The sequence below is a fragment of the Chlorocebus sabaeus genome, chromosome 11 (assembly GCF_047675955.1).
Source record: "Chlorocebus sabaeus isolate Y175 chromosome 11, mChlSab1.0.hap1, whole genome shotgun sequence".
Lineage (NCBI taxonomy): Eukaryota > Metazoa > Chordata > Mammalia > Primates > Cercopithecidae > Chlorocebus > Chlorocebus sabaeus.
The window spans coordinates 6,448,771-6,467,472 of NC_132914.1; the positions used below are offsets into that span (position 1 = coordinate 6,448,771).

At 48.8% G+C, this 18,702-nt stretch overlaps 1 long non-coding RNA gene across 4 annotated transcripts in view; it reads right to left on the reverse strand.

Moving 5' to 3' along the window:
* The window catches only part of LOC119620675 (uncharacterized), a 29,658-nt gene extending 21,900 nt beyond the window's left edge, over positions 1–7,758 (reverse strand). For 2 of the 4 annotated variants that reach the window (XR_012094432.1, XR_005237220.2), the window contains exon 1: positions 6,985–7,752. This is a non-coding gene — a long non-coding RNA (uncharacterized lncRNA). Of the gene's footprint in view, positions 1–4,048; positions 4,171–6,984 lie in introns of all 4 variants that reach the window. The other 2 variants (XR_012094433.1, XR_005237219.2) reach the window with 2 other exon arrangements.
* Between the last annotated feature and the right edge of the window lie 10,944 nt (positions 7,759–18,702).

Genomic DNA, 18,702 nt, shown 5'->3' on the forward strand with positions numbered 1-18,702 from the left:
TCTGTGACTCTGTTTTCCTTAGCTATCTATGGAAAGAATAAGCATGAGAAGCATTCAATTTGATTCAAACTGAAGCACTGCACCTACTTTGTGTGAGACACTTTAGCCACCTCCGGGGTACACACACACAAAAGCCCACCGTCCCTGCCTTGAAGGAGCCTATCATATAATGCCAGTCACTAAAATTTGAAGACCTCTTTACAGTTCACCTTTACTTCTGATACGGTTTGGCTCTGTGGCTCCATTCAAATCTCATCTTGAATTGTAATCCCCACGTGCTGAGGGAGGGACCTGGTGGGAGGTGATTGGATTACGGTGGTGGTTTCCTACGTGTTGTTCTTGTGACAGTGAAGGAGTTCTCACAAGATCTGATGGTTTAAAGTGTTTTGCAATTCCCCCCTTGCACTCTCTTTCCTGCCTCCTTGTGAAGAAGGTGCTTGCTTTCCCTTCACCTTCCACCGTGGTTGTAAGTTTCCTGAGGGTCTCCCCAACCATGCAGAGCTGTGACTCATTTAAACCCGTTTTCTTCATAAATTACCCAGTCTCAGGTGTGTCTTTATAGCAGTGAGAACAGAGTAATACACCTTCTTTCACTTTTTCTTCAAAATGATGGGCAGTGTTATTGATGCTGTTTCAACATGAGGACCCCCATGGAAGGAGCTAGCCTACGTGGGAGAAATGATATTCTGCTGGCATCCCACTATGCTTTCTACCTGAGGCATCATCCCTAAAACACTAGGACATCAGGAAAACCTAATGATGACTACTGTTTCATTTAGGGCCCTCTCAGCTGCAAGTACAAAAAAATAGAAACCAAATATTAGGTTTTTAGTTGAGAAGCCCAGCATCGGGCAGGACCACCATCTGCACATCCTGTCTGGGGTTCATACACGACAAAGATCTGATTTCTCTCCCGTTCTCCATTCAGCTTTCATGGTCTCCTGGAGCTGGTATCTTCTCAGCCCACAGGTGATGACAGAATGGAGATAGTGGTTCCGGTTTCAATGCTTCCGGGTTCAAGTCCATGGGGAAGAGCCCTGACTCCCTCTCAGAAGGCTCAGCTCTAGTCTTCTGGGTTCCAGTAGAAGTCCAAGCCCCTCCAGGAACCCCTCACTGTTTTTTTTTTATTTTTTTATTTTTTTTTTTTTGAGACGGAGTCTCGCTCTGTCGCCCAGGCTGGAGTGCAGTGGCGCAATCTCGGCTCACTGCAAGCTCCGCCTCCCGGGTTCACGCCATTCTCCTGCCTCAGCCTCCCGAGTAGCTGGGACTACAGGTGCCCGCCACTGTGCCCGGCTAATTTTTTTTTCTATTTTTTAGTAGAGACGGGGTTTCACCATGGTCTCGATCTCCTGACCTTGTGATCCTCCCGCCTCGGCCTCCCAAAGTGCTGGGATTACAGGCGTGAGCCACCGCGCCCGGCCCCCTCACTGTTATCCTGAAGGCAGAATATGGCTTTGGCCTATTGAGGCCAACTCACAGAGCTATATCAATCCCCCCAAACCACAAAGGTGGAGGGTGGGACCAGATATGTTATTAAGGGAAATTTGGGTACTCTTTTACACAGAGGGTGAACAGATGCTAAATGGCCCAACTATGCACACATGTAGCCATCCACTGCAACAGTGCATAGTAGTTGGTTAATAAATCTGTTTTCATTTACCAATCAATTTACCAGCAAAATGAATAAAAACTAAGTAGGCTACCTGCAAGAAAAGGTAATAAAATATGTAAAAATGAATTAAACACTGTAATCTGCCTTATGTGGATTCAATGGCTTTGTCTGTGATTCCTTGAACCCACTCTCATTGGATCATTTAACCCTATTAGTATATACACCACAACCTCAGAAGGCAACTACAAGAGCCAGATGCCTGGATAGCCATACAGAAAAAATGTAAAATTTGATCCGTTCCTCACATCATATACCAATAATGATCCAAATGGATCATTAATCTAAATATAAAAAAATGAAATGATAAAAGTATTAGAAGAAAGGATGGGTATTCAATCCATGTTGTTCAAGGTTTAAAAACCAACAACAAAAAGAAAGGATAGGTAAATTTCACCGTGAGAAAACGTAAATAAATTTAATTACATATATATATGTAATATAGGGAAAGATACCATACACAAAGTAGAAAAAGAAAATAATGGAGAAAACAATTGCAACCAATTTCATAGAGAATGGGTCATTGTCACAAATATTAAAGGACTTTTAAAAATAAAGAGGCCAAGCACAGTGGCTCACTCCTGTAATACCAGCACTTTGGAAGGTCGAGGCAGGCAGATCACTTGAGGTCAGGAGTTTGAGACGAGCCTGACCAACATGGTGAAACACTGTCCCTACTAAAAATACAAAAATTAGCCAGCGTGGTGGTGTGCACCTGTAATCCCAGCTACTCAGGAGGCTGAAGCAGGAGAATCGCTTGAACCCGGGAGGCTGAGGTTGCAGTGAGCTGAGATTGCACCACTGCACTCCAGCCTGGGTGACAGAGTGAGACTCTGTCTCAAAAGAAAAAGAAAAGAAAATAACCAATAACCCTATAGAAAAAAATGGGCTAGCAAAATGAACAATTGCTCTCAATTTTATGAAAAAAATGTTCAATCTTGCTCATAATAGAAGAAACGAAAAATTGAAATTACACTAAGATGGCCAGGCACAGTGGTTCACACCTGTAATCCCAGACCTTGGGAGGCCAAGGCAGGCGGATCACGAGGTCAGGAACTCGAGACCATCCTGACCAACATGGTGAAACCCCGTTTCTACTAAAACTACAAAAAAAAATCAGCCAGACATGGTGGCAGGCGCCTGTAATCTCAGCTACTCAGGAGGCTGAGGCAGGAGAATGGCATGAACCTGGGAGGTAGAGGGTGCAGTGAGCCGAGATCCTGTCACTGCACTCCTGCCTGGGTGACAGTGCGAGATGCGAGACTCTATCTCAAAAAAAAAAAAAAAAGTACACTAAGATAACTTTTAGATTGTCAAAAATCCAAAAGTTTGACAATATACTCTTTTGGCTACAGGGAGATTAGCCCTTTCATATGTTGCTGGAGGAAATACAAAATGGTATAACCATTAAAGGAATTTGGCAATGTGTAGCAAAATTATATATGCATTTAACCATTGATCCAGAATTTATCTGGGCATTTATCCCACAGATACTGTGTATTAAAAAACAGAAAAACATAGGCACAGGTTTGTAATAGCAAAAGACAGGAAATAACCCAAATATCCATTGGTAAGCAACTGTTAAATCAACTAAGCAGTAGAATACCATGCAACTAAATAAAGAAATAGAGAAATGAGGGCTGTCTTCATTCCTAGGTGAAGAGAGCGAGATGGAGAAAAATGTGTGCCAGTTGTTTCCACTTATCCACGAAAAGAGGGGTAAAAAAAATATAGATACTGGCCAGGCGCGGTGGCTCATGCCTGTAATCCCAGCACTTTGGGAGGCTGAGGCGGGCAGATCACGAGGTCAGGAGATCGAGACCATCCTGGCTAACACGGTGAAACCCTATCTCTATTAAAAATACAAAAAATTAGCCAGGCGTGGTGGCGGGCGCCTATAGCCCCAGCTACTCGGGAGGCTGAGGCAGAAGAATGGCGTCAACTCGGGAGGTGGAGCTTGCAGTGAGCCGAGGTCGCGCCACTGCACTCCAGCCTGGGCAACAGAGCAAGACTCTGTCACAAAGAAAAGATACAGATATCTTACATTTCATAAAACAGATAATAAAATAATAAACCATAAACTAAATTGAAGGAGATGGAGGAACTAAGGTAGAAGAGATACCAAGATAGAAGCTAATATTTTAATAAATGCATTAATACTTTATTTTGTAGATTTCACTCTGGAATCATTAAATATAGGATTTTTTTTTTAAGAAACAAGCTTGGGGCCAAGTGCAGGGGCTCACACTTATAATCCCAGCACTTTGGGAGGCCAAGGTGGGAAGATTGAGCCCAGGAGTTCAAGACAAGCCTGAGCAACATACTGAGACCCCATCTCTACAAAAATTTTAAAAATTAGCCAGGTGCGGTGGTACTCACCTGTGGTACCAGCTACACAGGAGGCTGAGGTAGGAGGATCGCTTGAGCCCAGGAGGTCGAGGCTGCAGTTAGTCCTGTTCATGCCATTCTACTGTAGCCTGAGCAATAGAGCAAGACCTTGTCTAAAAAAAAAAACAATAAAAAATAAAATAAAATAAAATAAAAAGGCTGGGCATGGTGGCTCATGCCTGTAATCCCAGCACTTTGGGAGGCCGAGGCGGGCGGATCACGAGGTCAGGAGATCGAGACCATCCTGGCTAACATGGTGAAACCTCGTCTCTACTAAAAATACAAAAAAAAATTAGCCGGGCGTGGTGGCGGGCACCTGTAGTCCCAGCTACTCAGGAGGCTGAGGCAGGAGAATGGCGTGAACCCGGGAGGCGGAGCTTGCAATGAGCTGAGATGTGCCACTGCACTCCAGCCTGGGTGACAAAGCGAGACTCCGTCTCAAAAAATAAAATAAAATAAAATAAAAAGCAAGCTCTGAAATTAAAAATAAAATAAAACAAACTTAACTGTAATTTTCTTGGTGACTAGAGAAGCAGTACTCCAAGTGACTTGAAAGTACAAAATTCAACTGTACATCCCCAGTGCAGTCTAGCTCAAAGAAGAGAAGACATGGGGAAACTTTTAAGTGTTTTCAATGATCATATCATTGAAGATAATGCTGGTATTGTCATTCTGGAACTGCTGAGTATGTACTGTGGGATAAAGCAAATGCCTATATGTGTTCTATCATCCTTAGTGTACTTAAGATTGAAATTCTTGACACGAGACAAAGGGGACACAGGTGTGAGATAGAAGAGGTTAAGTAAGAACTTCATAGTCTTGAGATTGAATTAGAAATATCAGATTGTATAGTTAGTTATGTAGCAATTGTGGACCAATCCCATCTGTCTTTTACAATTGAAGGGATTCATCTTCCCCTACCGCTCACTCCCCCATCTACCCAATGAATCACCAAAGCGCTACAGCTCTAATTCAGAACTCCTCCCAGTTCTGACGCTGCTCTCCAGCCTGACTGCCACTGCCTCGATGCTGGCCCACCAGCCCTGATCCGCATATTTTTTGTTTTTTGTTTTTTTTTCAGACGAAGTCTCACTCTGTTGCCCAAGCTGGAGTGAGGTGGTGCAATCTTGGCCCACTGCAACCTCTACCTCCCGGGTTCAAGCGATTCTCCTCCCTCAGCCTCCCAAGTAGCTGGGATTACAGGCACGTGCCACCATATCTAGCTAATTTTTTTTTTTTTTTTTGTATTTTTAATAGAGACGGGGTTTCACTATCTTGGCCAGGCTGGTCTTGAACTCCCGGCCTCATGATTCGCCTGCCTCGGCCTCCCAAAGTGCTGGGATTACAGGCATGAGCCACTACACCCGGCCCTGACCTGCACTTTTAACAGTGTCTTTGCTAGCATTGACACCTCCTTCTCTCCCCAACTCAGTCTCCACCATCACCAGGAATATGTTTCCCCACCAAATGCTGACTAAGCCATACTCCTACTGCATCAAGCAGGATTCCAGAGAGAAATGAAACACCCAAAGGGGTTTTCTAAAGAGAGCTGAAATCAGGGATGATTTCCAATGTTGGGGGTAGAAGTGGTGAAGCCCCCAAGGACCAGCCACAGCTGAAGCCTTTACCACCTAGGCCTGCCTGGTATCTATCACCAGAGTCAATGCGACCTGGAGCCAGGGGACGGGGAGACCGCCAGGAGCTGTGGCCACAGAGGAAAGCAGCTGCTGTCAGAAAGGGGACAAGGCAGGGGAGATAGACATCCCTGCCTCTTTCTCTTCCTGCCCTCCAACCAGTGCGCAAGGGAGCCTGGCTGGAGCAGTCTGTGAGATGTCAGAGGAGGATAGAGAATGGATGGGCCAGGGGAGACAGGGGCAAACTAAACAGCCAGCACACCCGCTTATGGCCACTATTCACTCCCCACGCTCTCAGGAGCAAGCCCAAGTCCTCCAGATGGCATCCCAGGCAGCCATGAGGCGACACACTCTCTCCCTATGACCTTGGTTCCTGCTAGTGGCCCCCCACCACCCCCACGCCCAAGTGACAGTTACTCCAGACCTGCATGGCCCACTCACAGCTTCTCACCTTGCCAGACCCTACTCCCTCTGCTTGTATCACACCTTCCCTATTCCACCCTCTCCCCTTCTTCACATGTCAAACTCCTATTCATCCTTCAAGGCTTTTTTCTGATGGCACCTCCTTCATGCAGCCTTCACCAAGTCCTGCACTTAGAGTATCTCCTCTGTTCCCACAACAGTCTACACAGGCCTCATCGGAGCAGCCTTGGCCTTATTCTAAGGCTGTTCACTTGTCTGTCTCCCTGTCCAGACCACAAGTTCCTTGAGGTCTGAGACTGGGTCTATTCATCTCTCCATCCTCGGCCCAATGGTACTGGACACATAGTCAGCCCATAAATATTTATTGAATCAATCAATGAATAAAAGAGAAGACTTTTGTGTCTTTGTTTCCAATTTCTTTTTTTCCCCCACTCCCACAATGGAGAAGCGTCATGGGGCAGGACTAAAGAGAAAGAGGAATGTGTGCCCCATATTCATGCCATACTCTCCTCTCCCCATCCAGTTCCAGGCTCTGCCTTATATAACAAGGGAGCCTTTCTCCTTGGCCTTTCTATTGCTGGACAGGTACCAGGTTGGACTCAGTGGACCTGAGGGAAAGGCTTTATCCCCCAGAATGCCTGCCCTGACCCCACAGAACCAGGGTTGCCTAAGGCAGCCCTAGCCAGCCTTTCTGCAGGGGGAGCCGTCTCACCCAGGAGAGACCACACTGCTCATCCTGGTCAGAGACAGGTCAGAGGCTGCAACTGCCCCTGGCTATTCTAAGAACAGACAATTTGTCAAAATGTCTCTGAGCAGGCCCCAGGGCCAGCCACTCCTTCCTCCTCCTTCCTTCCCCATCCATTCATTTACCCGTAGGTATGGAGTGCTCCCAAGGGCCCAGGACTGGCTTCCTGGACTTCCAGTCCAGCAGGGGAGACATACTGAGCAAGTAATAACTAGTGTGACGAAGCAGGAGGGAAGACAGAAGGAAAAGGAGGCCAGGGAGGGAAGGAGCAACCAAGAACAAACGAAGGAAAGAAGCCAAAAGCAGAAGAGGCGTCACAGGCCAGCCCCTCCCTACTCTTCCCTGCATTCCAGAAACCAGAAGGCCTGGAGAGGAGGCATCAATGAGCCACAGACAAGCATTGTATTCATTTTCTGGGGCTGCAGTAACAGAATGCCACAGACTAGGGGGCTTACACAACAGACACGTACTGTCTCACAGCTCTGGAAGCCAGAAGCCAGAGGCTGCTTCTGAGCACTGTGAGGGGGTCTGTCCCATGCCTCTCCACTGGGTCTGGGGGTTTGCTGCAGGCTTTGGCATTCCTGGCTGTGGATGGCATTCTCCCTATGTCTTCAATCAGCTTCCCTTTGTACGTGTCCCTCTACACATGGCATACACGTGGGTGTTAAAAGTCACCCTTTTTAAGTATTCAGTTCAGTGGCATTAAGTGCATCCACAATGTTGTACCGCCATCCATCTCCAGAACTTTCTCATCGTCCCAAACGGAAACTCCACATCCATTCAGCACTGACTCTCCATACGCTGTTCCCCAGCCCCTGGTCACATCTATTCTACCGTCTGTTTATGAAGTTCACTATTCTAGGCAGCTCCTCCATGGAATCACACAGTTTGTCCTGATGTGACTGGCCTTTTTTTTTTTTTTTTTTTTTGAGATGCTCTGTCACCCAGGCTGGAGTGCAATGGCACGATCTCGGCTCACTGCAACCTCTGCCTCCTAGGTTCAAGCGATTCTCCTCCCTCAGCCTCCCGAGTAGCTGGGATTACAGGCACCTGCCACCACATTTGGCTAATATTTTGTATTTTTAGTAAAGACGGGATTTCACCATGTTAGCCAGGATAGTCTTGATCTCCTGACCTCGTGATCTGCCCGCCTCAGCCTCCCAAAGTGCTGGGATTACAGACATGAGCCACCACGCCTGGCCATGACTGGCTTATTTCACTGAGCACGATGCCTTCCATTTTCATCCATGTTCACATGGCACTATTTTATAAAGGATCCCAATCATAGAGGGATAGGGGCCCACCCTCCCCTAGTCCAACCTCATTTTAATTTAACTAATTCCCTCTGCAGCAACCCTATTACCAACTAAGTTCACATTTTGAGGCACTGGGGATGAGGACCTCAACTTAGGAACCTGGGGGGATACAACACAACAGGTGTGCCGTGACCGAGACAGAGATGGGAGGAACAGAAAAAGACACCCTGACAGGCAGCATAGGAGGGGTGATGGGCAAGTTCTTGTTTTGTTGACCCTTAACTCCTCTGTACTCCTGACAGGAGCCACGTCCCTGGCGCACTTCCCCAGCCCAGCTGACTCATTGGACAGGAAGAGGAAGGGCAGGAATTCAGGCCGATAAGCCAGAGACCCTCACCTCTGGCCGGGCCTGGCACAACCTCCTGGGAAGCCCCCGCACACCAGCCTTCCCAGAACCACTCGGTGTGTCCTGCCTGGCTGATGGGCAGTCATGTATGCCCCACCCTTCCCTGACCGTGCCCACTTATCCAGGGGCCCAGCTGTCTCGGCTGGGAGGCGTCTATTGCAAGTCACTCCTCCGTCCACACAGACAGATCACTCACGTCCCTCATTCCGTCCCTCGTTCCACAGTGAGTGTTGACACCCACTACGGGGCAGGCCTGGCTGCAGGCCTGGAGATACAACAGCAGCAAAAGGAGCAGCCCCTGCCCCAGGAGGCTCACATTCAAGTGAAGGTGGCAGACGAAAGCCCACAGCAATCGAGTGCACACTGTCAGATGGCGATGAGGGCCAAGGAGGCCCGGCAGCAGGGGAGGGGACACGGAAGGCCCCGCTGGGCTAGGCTGCATGAGCCCAGCTAATTTTGGAAATTTTAGTAGAGATGGAGTTTCACCGTGTTAACCAGGATGGTCTCGATCTCCTGACCTCGTGATCCGCCTGCCTTGGCCTCCCAAAGTGCTGGGATTACAGGCGTGAGCCACCGCGCCCGGCCATGAAGAGGCACTGGTTTTTAGGCTTTAATGAGTTTGGGTTTTCCCCCCAAGAAATTGGGGGTAAAAGATAATAAAAGCAAAACATCCCATGCCCTCAAGGAATGTCTAGTCCAGGATTAGAGGTGGGGCAGTCCCAGGAAGGAGCCATCATGACAGTGAATTCACGCGGAAGACGGCGCGCCCGGCTGGCCCGGAGAGACAGAGGTGCTGTGCAGGGCGTGGGGAAGCAGCGGGTCTCAATCGAGAAACCTGGTTTTCTGTCTGTGTTGGTTGAGACTCTTTTTTCCAGGAGGAGTCGCTTGTTTGCTTGTTCACCTTAAGTTTAAATTGAGAGGGGTTAAGGGCTTTTGCCTCGGAAGGCAGGCTGGCCTGGCGTGGTGTGTGGTGTGAGGTGCGGAAACGCATCGTCCCCAGCTGGCCTCACAGGCCGAGCAGCAGACAATGGCTTCCTTCTGCCGGCTTCCCCACAGCCTGGTCTTCCTGGGACCGTTCCTCTGCTGAAGAAAGGGACTGGGGATGGGTACAGGGGATGGAGGAGGAGTTGGGGAGGCCTTTCGGAGGGTGTTTGTTTGTGGCAGAGACGTGTGTACAGCTGGCACACGGTCCCGGGTGGCTACGGGGAGACATGTGAGCGGGGCTCATGCAGTTGTTGTGAGTGAGCGCGCTCTGGCAGCTCTGAGGATTAGCGAAAACAACGTGCAGATCCAGACATGTTTATGTAGGGAGGGGTGCAGTGTGTGGACCAGGTCCAGAACTAAAAATAACGCAGGATTTCTGTGCCCAGCAAGAGCGCTAGCAACCGTGGGGCTTGTGTGGTGTGTGGTGGGAAGACTGTGGTTTCAGCTGAACCAGGCACGGTGCAACCAGGACAGCAGGAGGGAAGGCCAGGCCTGGGTGGGAGGCCCCAGGAGGGACGGGGAAGGACTGAGGTCGAAGGCCATCCCATCCGGCAGCCGAAGAAAGCCTCCAGGCGGCCATGGGCGGCCCACCACGTGAGGCCGGATCTGGGTCCTCCTGCATGTCTGAAACAGCACAGAGCAGTGGGGCAGCCTCCAAACCTCCCCGGCAAGGAGGAGTTAAGGGATCCAGAGGGCGTGGCCTGGAACTGAGAGAAGGGAAGCAACAGGTATGGGGCATTCGGGAGTGCGGGATGCCTTCCCCAGGCGCCCATGGTGATCCGGACAGGTAGGCGTTTTCCTTCCCTTTTTGCAGATTGTGAAAACAGCGTTCAAAAAAGACTCATAGGCCGGATGCAGTGGCTCACGCTTGTAATCCCAGCACTTTGAGAGGCCAAGGCAGGCAAATCATGAGGTCAGGAGTTCGAGACCAACCTGGCCAACATGATGAAACCCTGTCTGTACTAAAAATACAAAACTTAGCCAGGCGTGGTGGTGGGCACCTGTAAACTGAGCTACTCAGGAGGCTGAGGCAGGAGAATCACTTGAAACCGGAAGGCAGAGGTTGCAGTGAGCCGAGATTGTGCCACTGCACTCCAGCCTGGTCAACAAGAGTAAAACTCTGTCTCAAAAAGAAAACTCACTTAGCCCTGGGGCCACCCAGCCATAAAGAGGCAGGGCTGGGACAGGTCCCTGCAAGTCTCCTCTGGAAGGCGAAAGGGCTGCTACTAGGAAGGGGTGGCAGACACATCTCATGTGGCTTCAGAGGGCAGGACATGGACAAGGGTTATGGGAAGGGAGGGAAATTTTCCAATAACCAGACTGCACAACAGTGGAGTGGCTCGTCTCAGGAAGGGTAAGCTCATGCAAAAGCTGGCTGTTGGGGACATTGGGAGGGACTCTGAAGGTCCCCACCACTCTGAATCTATGCTGTGTGGGAGGATGCAGGTCCACTGGGCCCAGGACGTTTTTTTAGCGTGGGAAGCAAGGAACCTCAACTTTGGAAAGAGTGAGGGCACAGTGACGTCCAGTCACTCCCAGAAGCTGTCTGTTAATAGAGCAACCCCTCGGATGGTGTGCAATCCTAATGACCAGGCCCAGGACACCGGAAACAGGGTCCCTGCCCTCACACTGCTGAGCACAGTCTAGGAGACAGGGCTGCACACAGACGGAACCAAGCACACAAGACAAGAGAGGGTGTGTGCCACAGAAAGCAAGGGTTCATTTATGTGCTGCGTTTTTGGTCTGCGAGGAGTCAGAAGAGAGGACAGCGAGGCCAGGAGAACTCAGGGAACACTGCTTGTTGTAATCATCACAATTGTGTTAATCATATTACCAGCTGTTCTTTCGTGACCATCCCCTATGTGCCAGGCTGTGTTTTGTATGCACTGTATGATTTAATCCTAGAACAATACTATGAAGCAGGAGCTCTTATTATTCCCCTTTTACAGATGAGGAGGCAGCTCAGAGAGGTGATGTAACTTGCCCAAAATTCTACAACTAGTATGTGGCAGAGCCTGGACTCAAGCCCAGATGTGTTGGACTCCAGACCTCGCGTAGAACCAGAAGGAACTAATGCTGCGGCAATGTCTGCACTGATAGGGAGATCTTTCCGAGATATCATGCCGTTGTTTTCTGTTGTTGCTATAGCATATTATCGCAAGTTGCACACATATTTATTGCACTACACTTCTGGAGGTCAGCAGTCTGACACGTGGGTCTCACTGGGCTAAAATCTCAGCGTGGGCAGGGCTGGGTTCCCCTCTGGAGGCTGCAGGGCAGAATCCCTTTCCTTGCCTTTCCCATCTTCTAGAGGCTGCCTGCGTTCCTTGGCTCCTGGCCCCTCCTCTGTCTGCAAAGCTACCACTGTCATGTCTCTGTAACCCTTTGTCACGGCTCCCTCTGACCACAGCCAGGAAAGATTCTCCGACTTTAAGGATCCATAGGATTAGATTGAGCCCACTTGGATAATTCAGGATACTCTCCCCATCTCAAAGTCCTTAATCTTAATCACATCTGCAAAGTTCTTTTTGCCAAGTAAGGTAACATGCACACCTTGCAGGGATGAGGGCGTGGTCACTTTTGTGGGGGCCATTATTCTGCCAACCACATATAAAAAGGAGAGAAAAGAAGCTGGGCGTGGTGGCTCATGCCTGTAATCCCAGCACTTTGGGAGGCTGAGGCAGGCGGATCACAAGGTCAGGAGATCAAGACTATCCTGGCTAACACAGTGAAACCCCGTCTCTACTAAAAAAAAAAAAAAAAAAAAAAAAAAAAAAAAAAAAAAGGAAGAGAAAAGAGCAAGGTGCAAACCAGTAGCAAGGTGCTTCTTCTGGTGTTAAAAAAAATTTTTAAGTGGGGAGAATAATAATACACACTACTATTTGTTTGTATTTGCATAAAGAAGTATGCATTAAAGAACCAGCATTGGTTATTGGAGAAGAGCTAGACTGACAGGGACAAGACTGGATGGAGATTTTTGTTGTCATTATGGAAGTGCTCAAATACACACAAAAGTAGAGAACAGGATAATGAACCCCATATACTTATCGCCCAGCATCAATGGTTTTACATTCTTATTGCATTTTATCTCTCCACTTCTGGGGAAAAGGACTGAAAAATTTAAAGCAAATCCCAGACATCATATCATTCTACCCATAAAAACTGCAGTGTGTGTCTCTAAGAGATAGGGTTTTCTCAAAAACATAACCACAATGCCATCATCACACATAAGAAAGTTAACAATATTTTCGTAACATCATCTAGCCCTTAGTCCATATTTAAACTTCCCTAATTGCCTACAAAACCTTTTCTTTAATAACTGGTCTGTCTGCATCAGGATTCAGGAATCAGGCCCACACATTGCCCTTGGTGGATAGAACTCCTAAATCCCTCTTACAGATTAAGTTTCCAGGAGAAACACATTTCCCTCTCTTATATCTTTATTTTTCAGTTATGTAAACAAATAATCTATTTTTAAATTAAATTTAAAAGAAAATAAAAATCTAATGTTTCACGGACATGTCAGGAAGGCTCCCAAGGGGGCCCAAAAAGTGGTGGGTGAGGGAAAGTCTCAGTGGAGCTCCGGGCTGGAGCGGGTGGGAGGCAGAAGGCCCCACCAAAGCCCCATGTGGTGAACACACTCGGGGAGTCTAAGCTCTGACATTCTGGTTTCCTGGCCTGCTTGGAGGTGGGTGGGGAAGTGACGGGGATGCCAGCGATACAATTTAGCCCTGAGGAAAGTCCCCAAAGTCAAGGGTGCTGCAGTCACTCTACGCGGGTAGGGTGGGGAGAGCCACAGGAAACCCACCATCCTTCCGTCAGGGCCATAGCACACTCCTAGACCCACGTGTTAAACCAAAGCGCCCCCAGATTGGACTACGTGGGAAACTGGAGATGTGCAGAACGTGCAGGACGGAGGGGGCTGGCTAAACTGGAAGGCAGGAGGCCCAAGTCCTACTCTAGCTCTGCCACCAGCCACCTGCACAGTCCTGTGAGAGCCACCTATAAACACACTCCCTCTAGTAACCGTGGCTGGGAGAGGTGGAATGCGGAATAACATCCATCAGTGTTTGCTTGTATTTGCATAAAGAAGGGCACAGTAAAAACCAAAGCAGCGTCAAATGAGATCCTGGGTATGGAAAAGGGAATGTCAATTAATATTGTTAACAGCCAGATCCCAAAACCCCCAATTCTACCAAGTTCCCAACATTATCCCTAATCTAAGAGAGGGGTTCTGCAGGATGAATAGGAGTTTGCTGGAAACAGGAAAGTTATTGTAGAAAAAGAGAATGACAGGGTCAAAAACAGAGAGACAGGAAATGAGTCCAGTGAGTCCAGAGAATTTTTTAAAATGCAAAATACAGGCTGGGCGCGGTGGCTCACACCTATAGTTCCAGCACTTTGGGAGGCCAAGGCGGGTGGATCACGAGGTCAGGAGATGGAGACCACCCTGGCTAATACGGTGAAACCCCGTCTCTACTAAAAATACAAAAAATTAGCCGGGCATGGTGGTGGGTGCCTGTAGTCCCAGCTACCAGGGAGGCTGAGGCAAGAGAATGGCGTGAACCCGGGAGGTGGAGCTTGCAGTGAGCCGAGGTCACACCACTGCACTCCAGCCTGGGCGACAGAGCAAGACTTCATCTTTAAAAAAAAGCAAACTAACAGGCCGGGTGCATTGACTCACGCCTGTAATCCCAGCACTTTGGGAGGCTGAGGCGGGAGGATTGCCTGAGGACGGGAGTTCGAGACCAACCTGACCAACATGATGAAACTAGTCTCTACTAAAAATACACAAACTAGCTAGGCATGGTGGCAGGTGCCTGTAATCCCAGCTACTCAGGAGGCTGAGGCAGGACAATCACTTGAACCTGGGAGGCAGAGGTTGCAGTTAGCCAAGATCATGTCACTGTGTACTCCAGCCTGGGCAACAGCGAGACTCCGTGTCAAAAAAAAAAAAAAAAAAAAAAAAAAATACAAAATACAAAATGCAATGTGGAAACTTGGATTGGATTCTGGAACAGAAAAAGGACATCAGTGGAAAAACTGATGAAATCTAAATAAAGTCTGCAGTCTAGTTAATAGTATTGTACCAATGTTAATTTCTCAGTTTTGAAAAATATACCATGATTATATAAGATGTTAACATTAGAAGGAAGCTGCACTATCTTTTTGAAACTTTTTGAAAACTAAAATTATTCCAAAATTAAAAGTTTATTAAGAAAGAGGGTTGGCAAGAGGTGGAGATTGCAGTGAACTGAGATCATGCCACTGCACTCCAGCCTGGGTGACAGAGGGAGACAAAAGAAAGGAAAGAAAGAGAAAGAGAGAAAGAAAGAAAAAGGAAGGACAGAAGGAAGGCAGGAAGGCAGGAAGGCAGGAAGGAGGAAGGAAGGAGGGAGGGAGGGAAGGAGGGAAAGAAGGAAAGAAGGAAGGAAGAAAAGGAAGGAAGGAAGAAGGGAGGGAGGGAGGGGAAGGAAAGGAGGGAGGGAGGGGAAGGAAAAGAGGCAGGGAAAGAAAGAGGGTTCCAGTTATTTAGGGAAGTAGAGTTGTTAACAGCTAGAGCAGGCCAGGCACAGTGACTCACACCTACAATCCCAACACTTCGGGAGGCCAAGGCGGACAGATCCCTCGAGTCCAGGAGTTGGAGACTAGCCTGGGCAACACGGTAAAACCTCATCTCTACAAAATATACAAAAATTGGCTGGGGGTGGTGGCATACACCTGTAGTCCCAGATACTTAGGAGGCTGAAATGGCAGTATCGTTTGAGTCTGTGAGATGGAGGCTGCAGTGAGCCATGATCTCGCCACTGCACTCCAGCCTAGGTGACACAGTGAGACCCTGTCTCAAAAATAAACAAATAAAATAAAACCAGCTAGAGCACAGAAGGTGCCAGAGTGGGAAGTCGGGTGCTGAATGTCAGCAGAGGCTGGTTTACAAAGGCCTGTGCCACATGATGAGGTTCACACTTCCTTTGTCTTTAGGCAGTGACTCCATGGCAATACTCTCCCTCTCTGAACCCTTCCCACAGGCCACAGGTAGACATTAGTGACAGCTTCTTACCTTCACTGTGTTTTACCTGCCCATGTTTGCCTGAACCTACACACGAAAGTCCCAGCTCTTATACACACACACACATGCAGACACGTGTGCACACGCACACTGTCCCTCTAGGGGGACCTTTGTCCAATCCACCCCTGATACAGCTGGGAGAGACAGACACCCTGCCTCCAGGTACTTATAGTTTCAGGAGCATCAGCCAAACATTACATGAGACACAAAGAAACTGTCAGCAAGATAGATTCAGCAACTTCGTTTGCCCTTTGATATGAATAGAGCCTTCTCAGGACCAGCTCGGGCTAAGCTGTGTGGAAATGCGAAGCAGGCACAGAGCTAAGCCCAGCGGCCCCCAGCACTGCCCTGTCCCCACCTGTGTCTTGCTATGGCTGCCTGGTCAGCCCTGCTCTTAGATATCTGGACCCCTGCAACTCCTCACTCCCCTAACTCTTCCTCACCCTGTTATCATCTAATGATTGGCGTCCACCGCGTCCTATATCCCCAGTTAGGAGGTGAGTTTCTCATGAGCAAAACTAGGGTGTGGCTTATCCTGGGCACCTCCCACGGCCTAGCACTCAGGTGATCAGTAAATGTGGGGTGAACAGGAAGGACCTAGCATGCTGGGCAAAGACACTCAGAAGACAGAGCTGAAAATGCTCATCTTGCCAACATTCTCCAAGACTCCAAGCCTTGAGGCTATTTAGCATTTTATAACAACCAAGTCCACTACCCCTGTACTCTGAGGTTAAAACTGAAAATCAAGTTTGTAAGCACCCTGACAGTTTACAAGCACTTACACATCCGGGATTTCATCCGACTCTCTTATAACAGCAAAGTAGGAGTTTCTATTAAGCCCATTTTGTGGATAAGGAAATGGAGTCTCAGAAAAGCAGAGACTTGCTCCGGTCCTCTCTGCTCCCAGGTAAGTATGCAGTAGGGCTTGCACCTGTGACTTCCAACGTCAAGCCCCATCCTAATTGCCTACAGCTTCTCTACCCTCTTACGCAGGAAATACCACAAATACGCAGCCCCCAAAGTCCCTGCTCCTCCCTGCTCAAACCACCAACCAGAACAGAAGCCAGCAGCCACAGAGTGGAGAGAAGCTGCAGCTGCTACCCATGGGCTGGCATTGCCTATCACTGAGCCGGGGCAGGCCGCTTGGGCACACACCCGCCCGTCCCCGCCCCTCACGGTGGAGAAAGAGCAGTAATCATCCTCGCTCTGCAGCTGTGGAAAGGGAGCCTCGGAGGAACCGACAAGCACCAGCAAAGGCAGGACCCAACTGCAGGCTCCCCACCTGTCAGCAGTCCTAAGACTCAGAGAGGTAGCTTGCAGGGAGGCACCTTCAAGATGGCACAACTGCTGAGGAGTCATCTGCAGCCCCTTCACCCACCTCTACAGTTAAAGGGCAAAAACAGCAGCGTAGTGCCAGTCCACATTTACCTATCACAGGAAGAAGCAGCTTAGCCCCTGGGCTCTGGAGCCAGGCCACCTGGGTTGACATCCTGGCTCTGCTGCTTCCTAGCAAGAGCAGGAACCGCTTTGTGACTTGGCTTCCCCATGTGTAAGATAAGACTATCAACCTCATAGGGTCCTTTGTGGATTGAGTTTATATAGAGCAGTTAGAACAGCATTAGTTACATCTTATGTACCCATCCAAGTGTTAGTTCTTCAGACCTACTACATTAAGCGTCTGGAAGGTACCTACTAGCTGGTAATCTAGCAGAGAGTATTTATTTATTTATTTACTTACTTGGAGGGAGTTTTGCTCTGTTGCCCAGGCTGCAGTGCAATGGCACCATCTCAGCTCACTGCAACCTCCGCCTCCTGGGTTCAGGTGATTCTCCTGCCTCAGCCTCCTGAGTAGCTGGGATTACAGGCACCTGCCACCATGCCCAGCTAATTTTTTTTTTTTTTTTTTTTTTTTTTAAGGCGGAGTCTCACTCTCTCGCCAGGCTGGAATGTAGTGGTGCAATCTCAGCTCAATGCAACCTCCACCTCCTGGGTTCATGTGATTCTCCTGCCTCGGCCTCCCAAGTGACTGGGACTATAGGTGCCTGCCACCATGCCTGGCTAATTTTTTGTATTTTTAGTAGAGACGGAGTTTCACCATGTTGGCCACGATGGTCTCGGATCTCTTGGCCTCATGATCCACCTGCCTCGGCCTCTCAAAGTGCTGGGATTACAGGCATGAGCCACCGCCCCTGACCAATCTGTTGTATTTTTTACTAGAGACGGGGTTTCACCATGTTGGGTAGACTGATCTCAAACGCCTGACCTCAAGTGATCCGCCTGCCTCCGCCTCCCAAAGTGCTGGGATTACACACATGAGTCACCGTGCCCGGCCAACTTTTTTAAACAGATGCATGAAACCTGAAATTATCACCCAGGACAAATCTTGTAAGAGTCTAGTGGATGATTCAGAAAGAAGTTGCTACAGGAGTGTCCTGAGAGAGAGGATCAGAGCAGACTAGGATGACTGAGGATGCTGGGGAAGGCAGGGGCTGGGCTGGCCTCAGAGATGGGCAGGCTGCTTGCAGGATGGAAAGGAGGAAGTGCCAAGAGCTGGGGCTTCGAAAAGAGGAGGTGGAGACCCAGGCATAGAGCTGAGGACGCATGTGGTATTCCAAAAGAGTGAACAGAATTGGAATCAGAGGTTAAGGCAAGAGAGCAGAGGGCCTGTATGATGATCTTAGAATTGAGACATCGTCTTTTCATACATTCAATAAATATTTATTGTGCACCTACTGTATGTCAGGCACTGTTCAAAGCCCTTGGGACACACAGAGAACAAAACAGCCATGTGGATTTTACATTCTAGCTGGAGGAGGCAGATAAATAGCAACGCACATACCAAGAAAACATTCTCCTCTGTGAGAAAGGAAGTGATAGGGGAACATTGGTTTTTTTTGTTTTTTTTTTTTTTTTTTTGAGACGGAGTCTTGCTCTGTGGCCCAGGCTGGAGTGCAGTGGCCGGATCTCAGCTCACTGCAAGCTCCGCCTCCCGGGTTCACGCCATTCTCCTGCCTCAGCCTCCCGAGCAGCTGGGACTACAGGCACCCGCCACCTCGCCCGGCTAGTTTTTTGTATTTTTTAGTAGACATGGGGTTTCACTGTGTTAGCCAGGATGGTCTCGATCTCC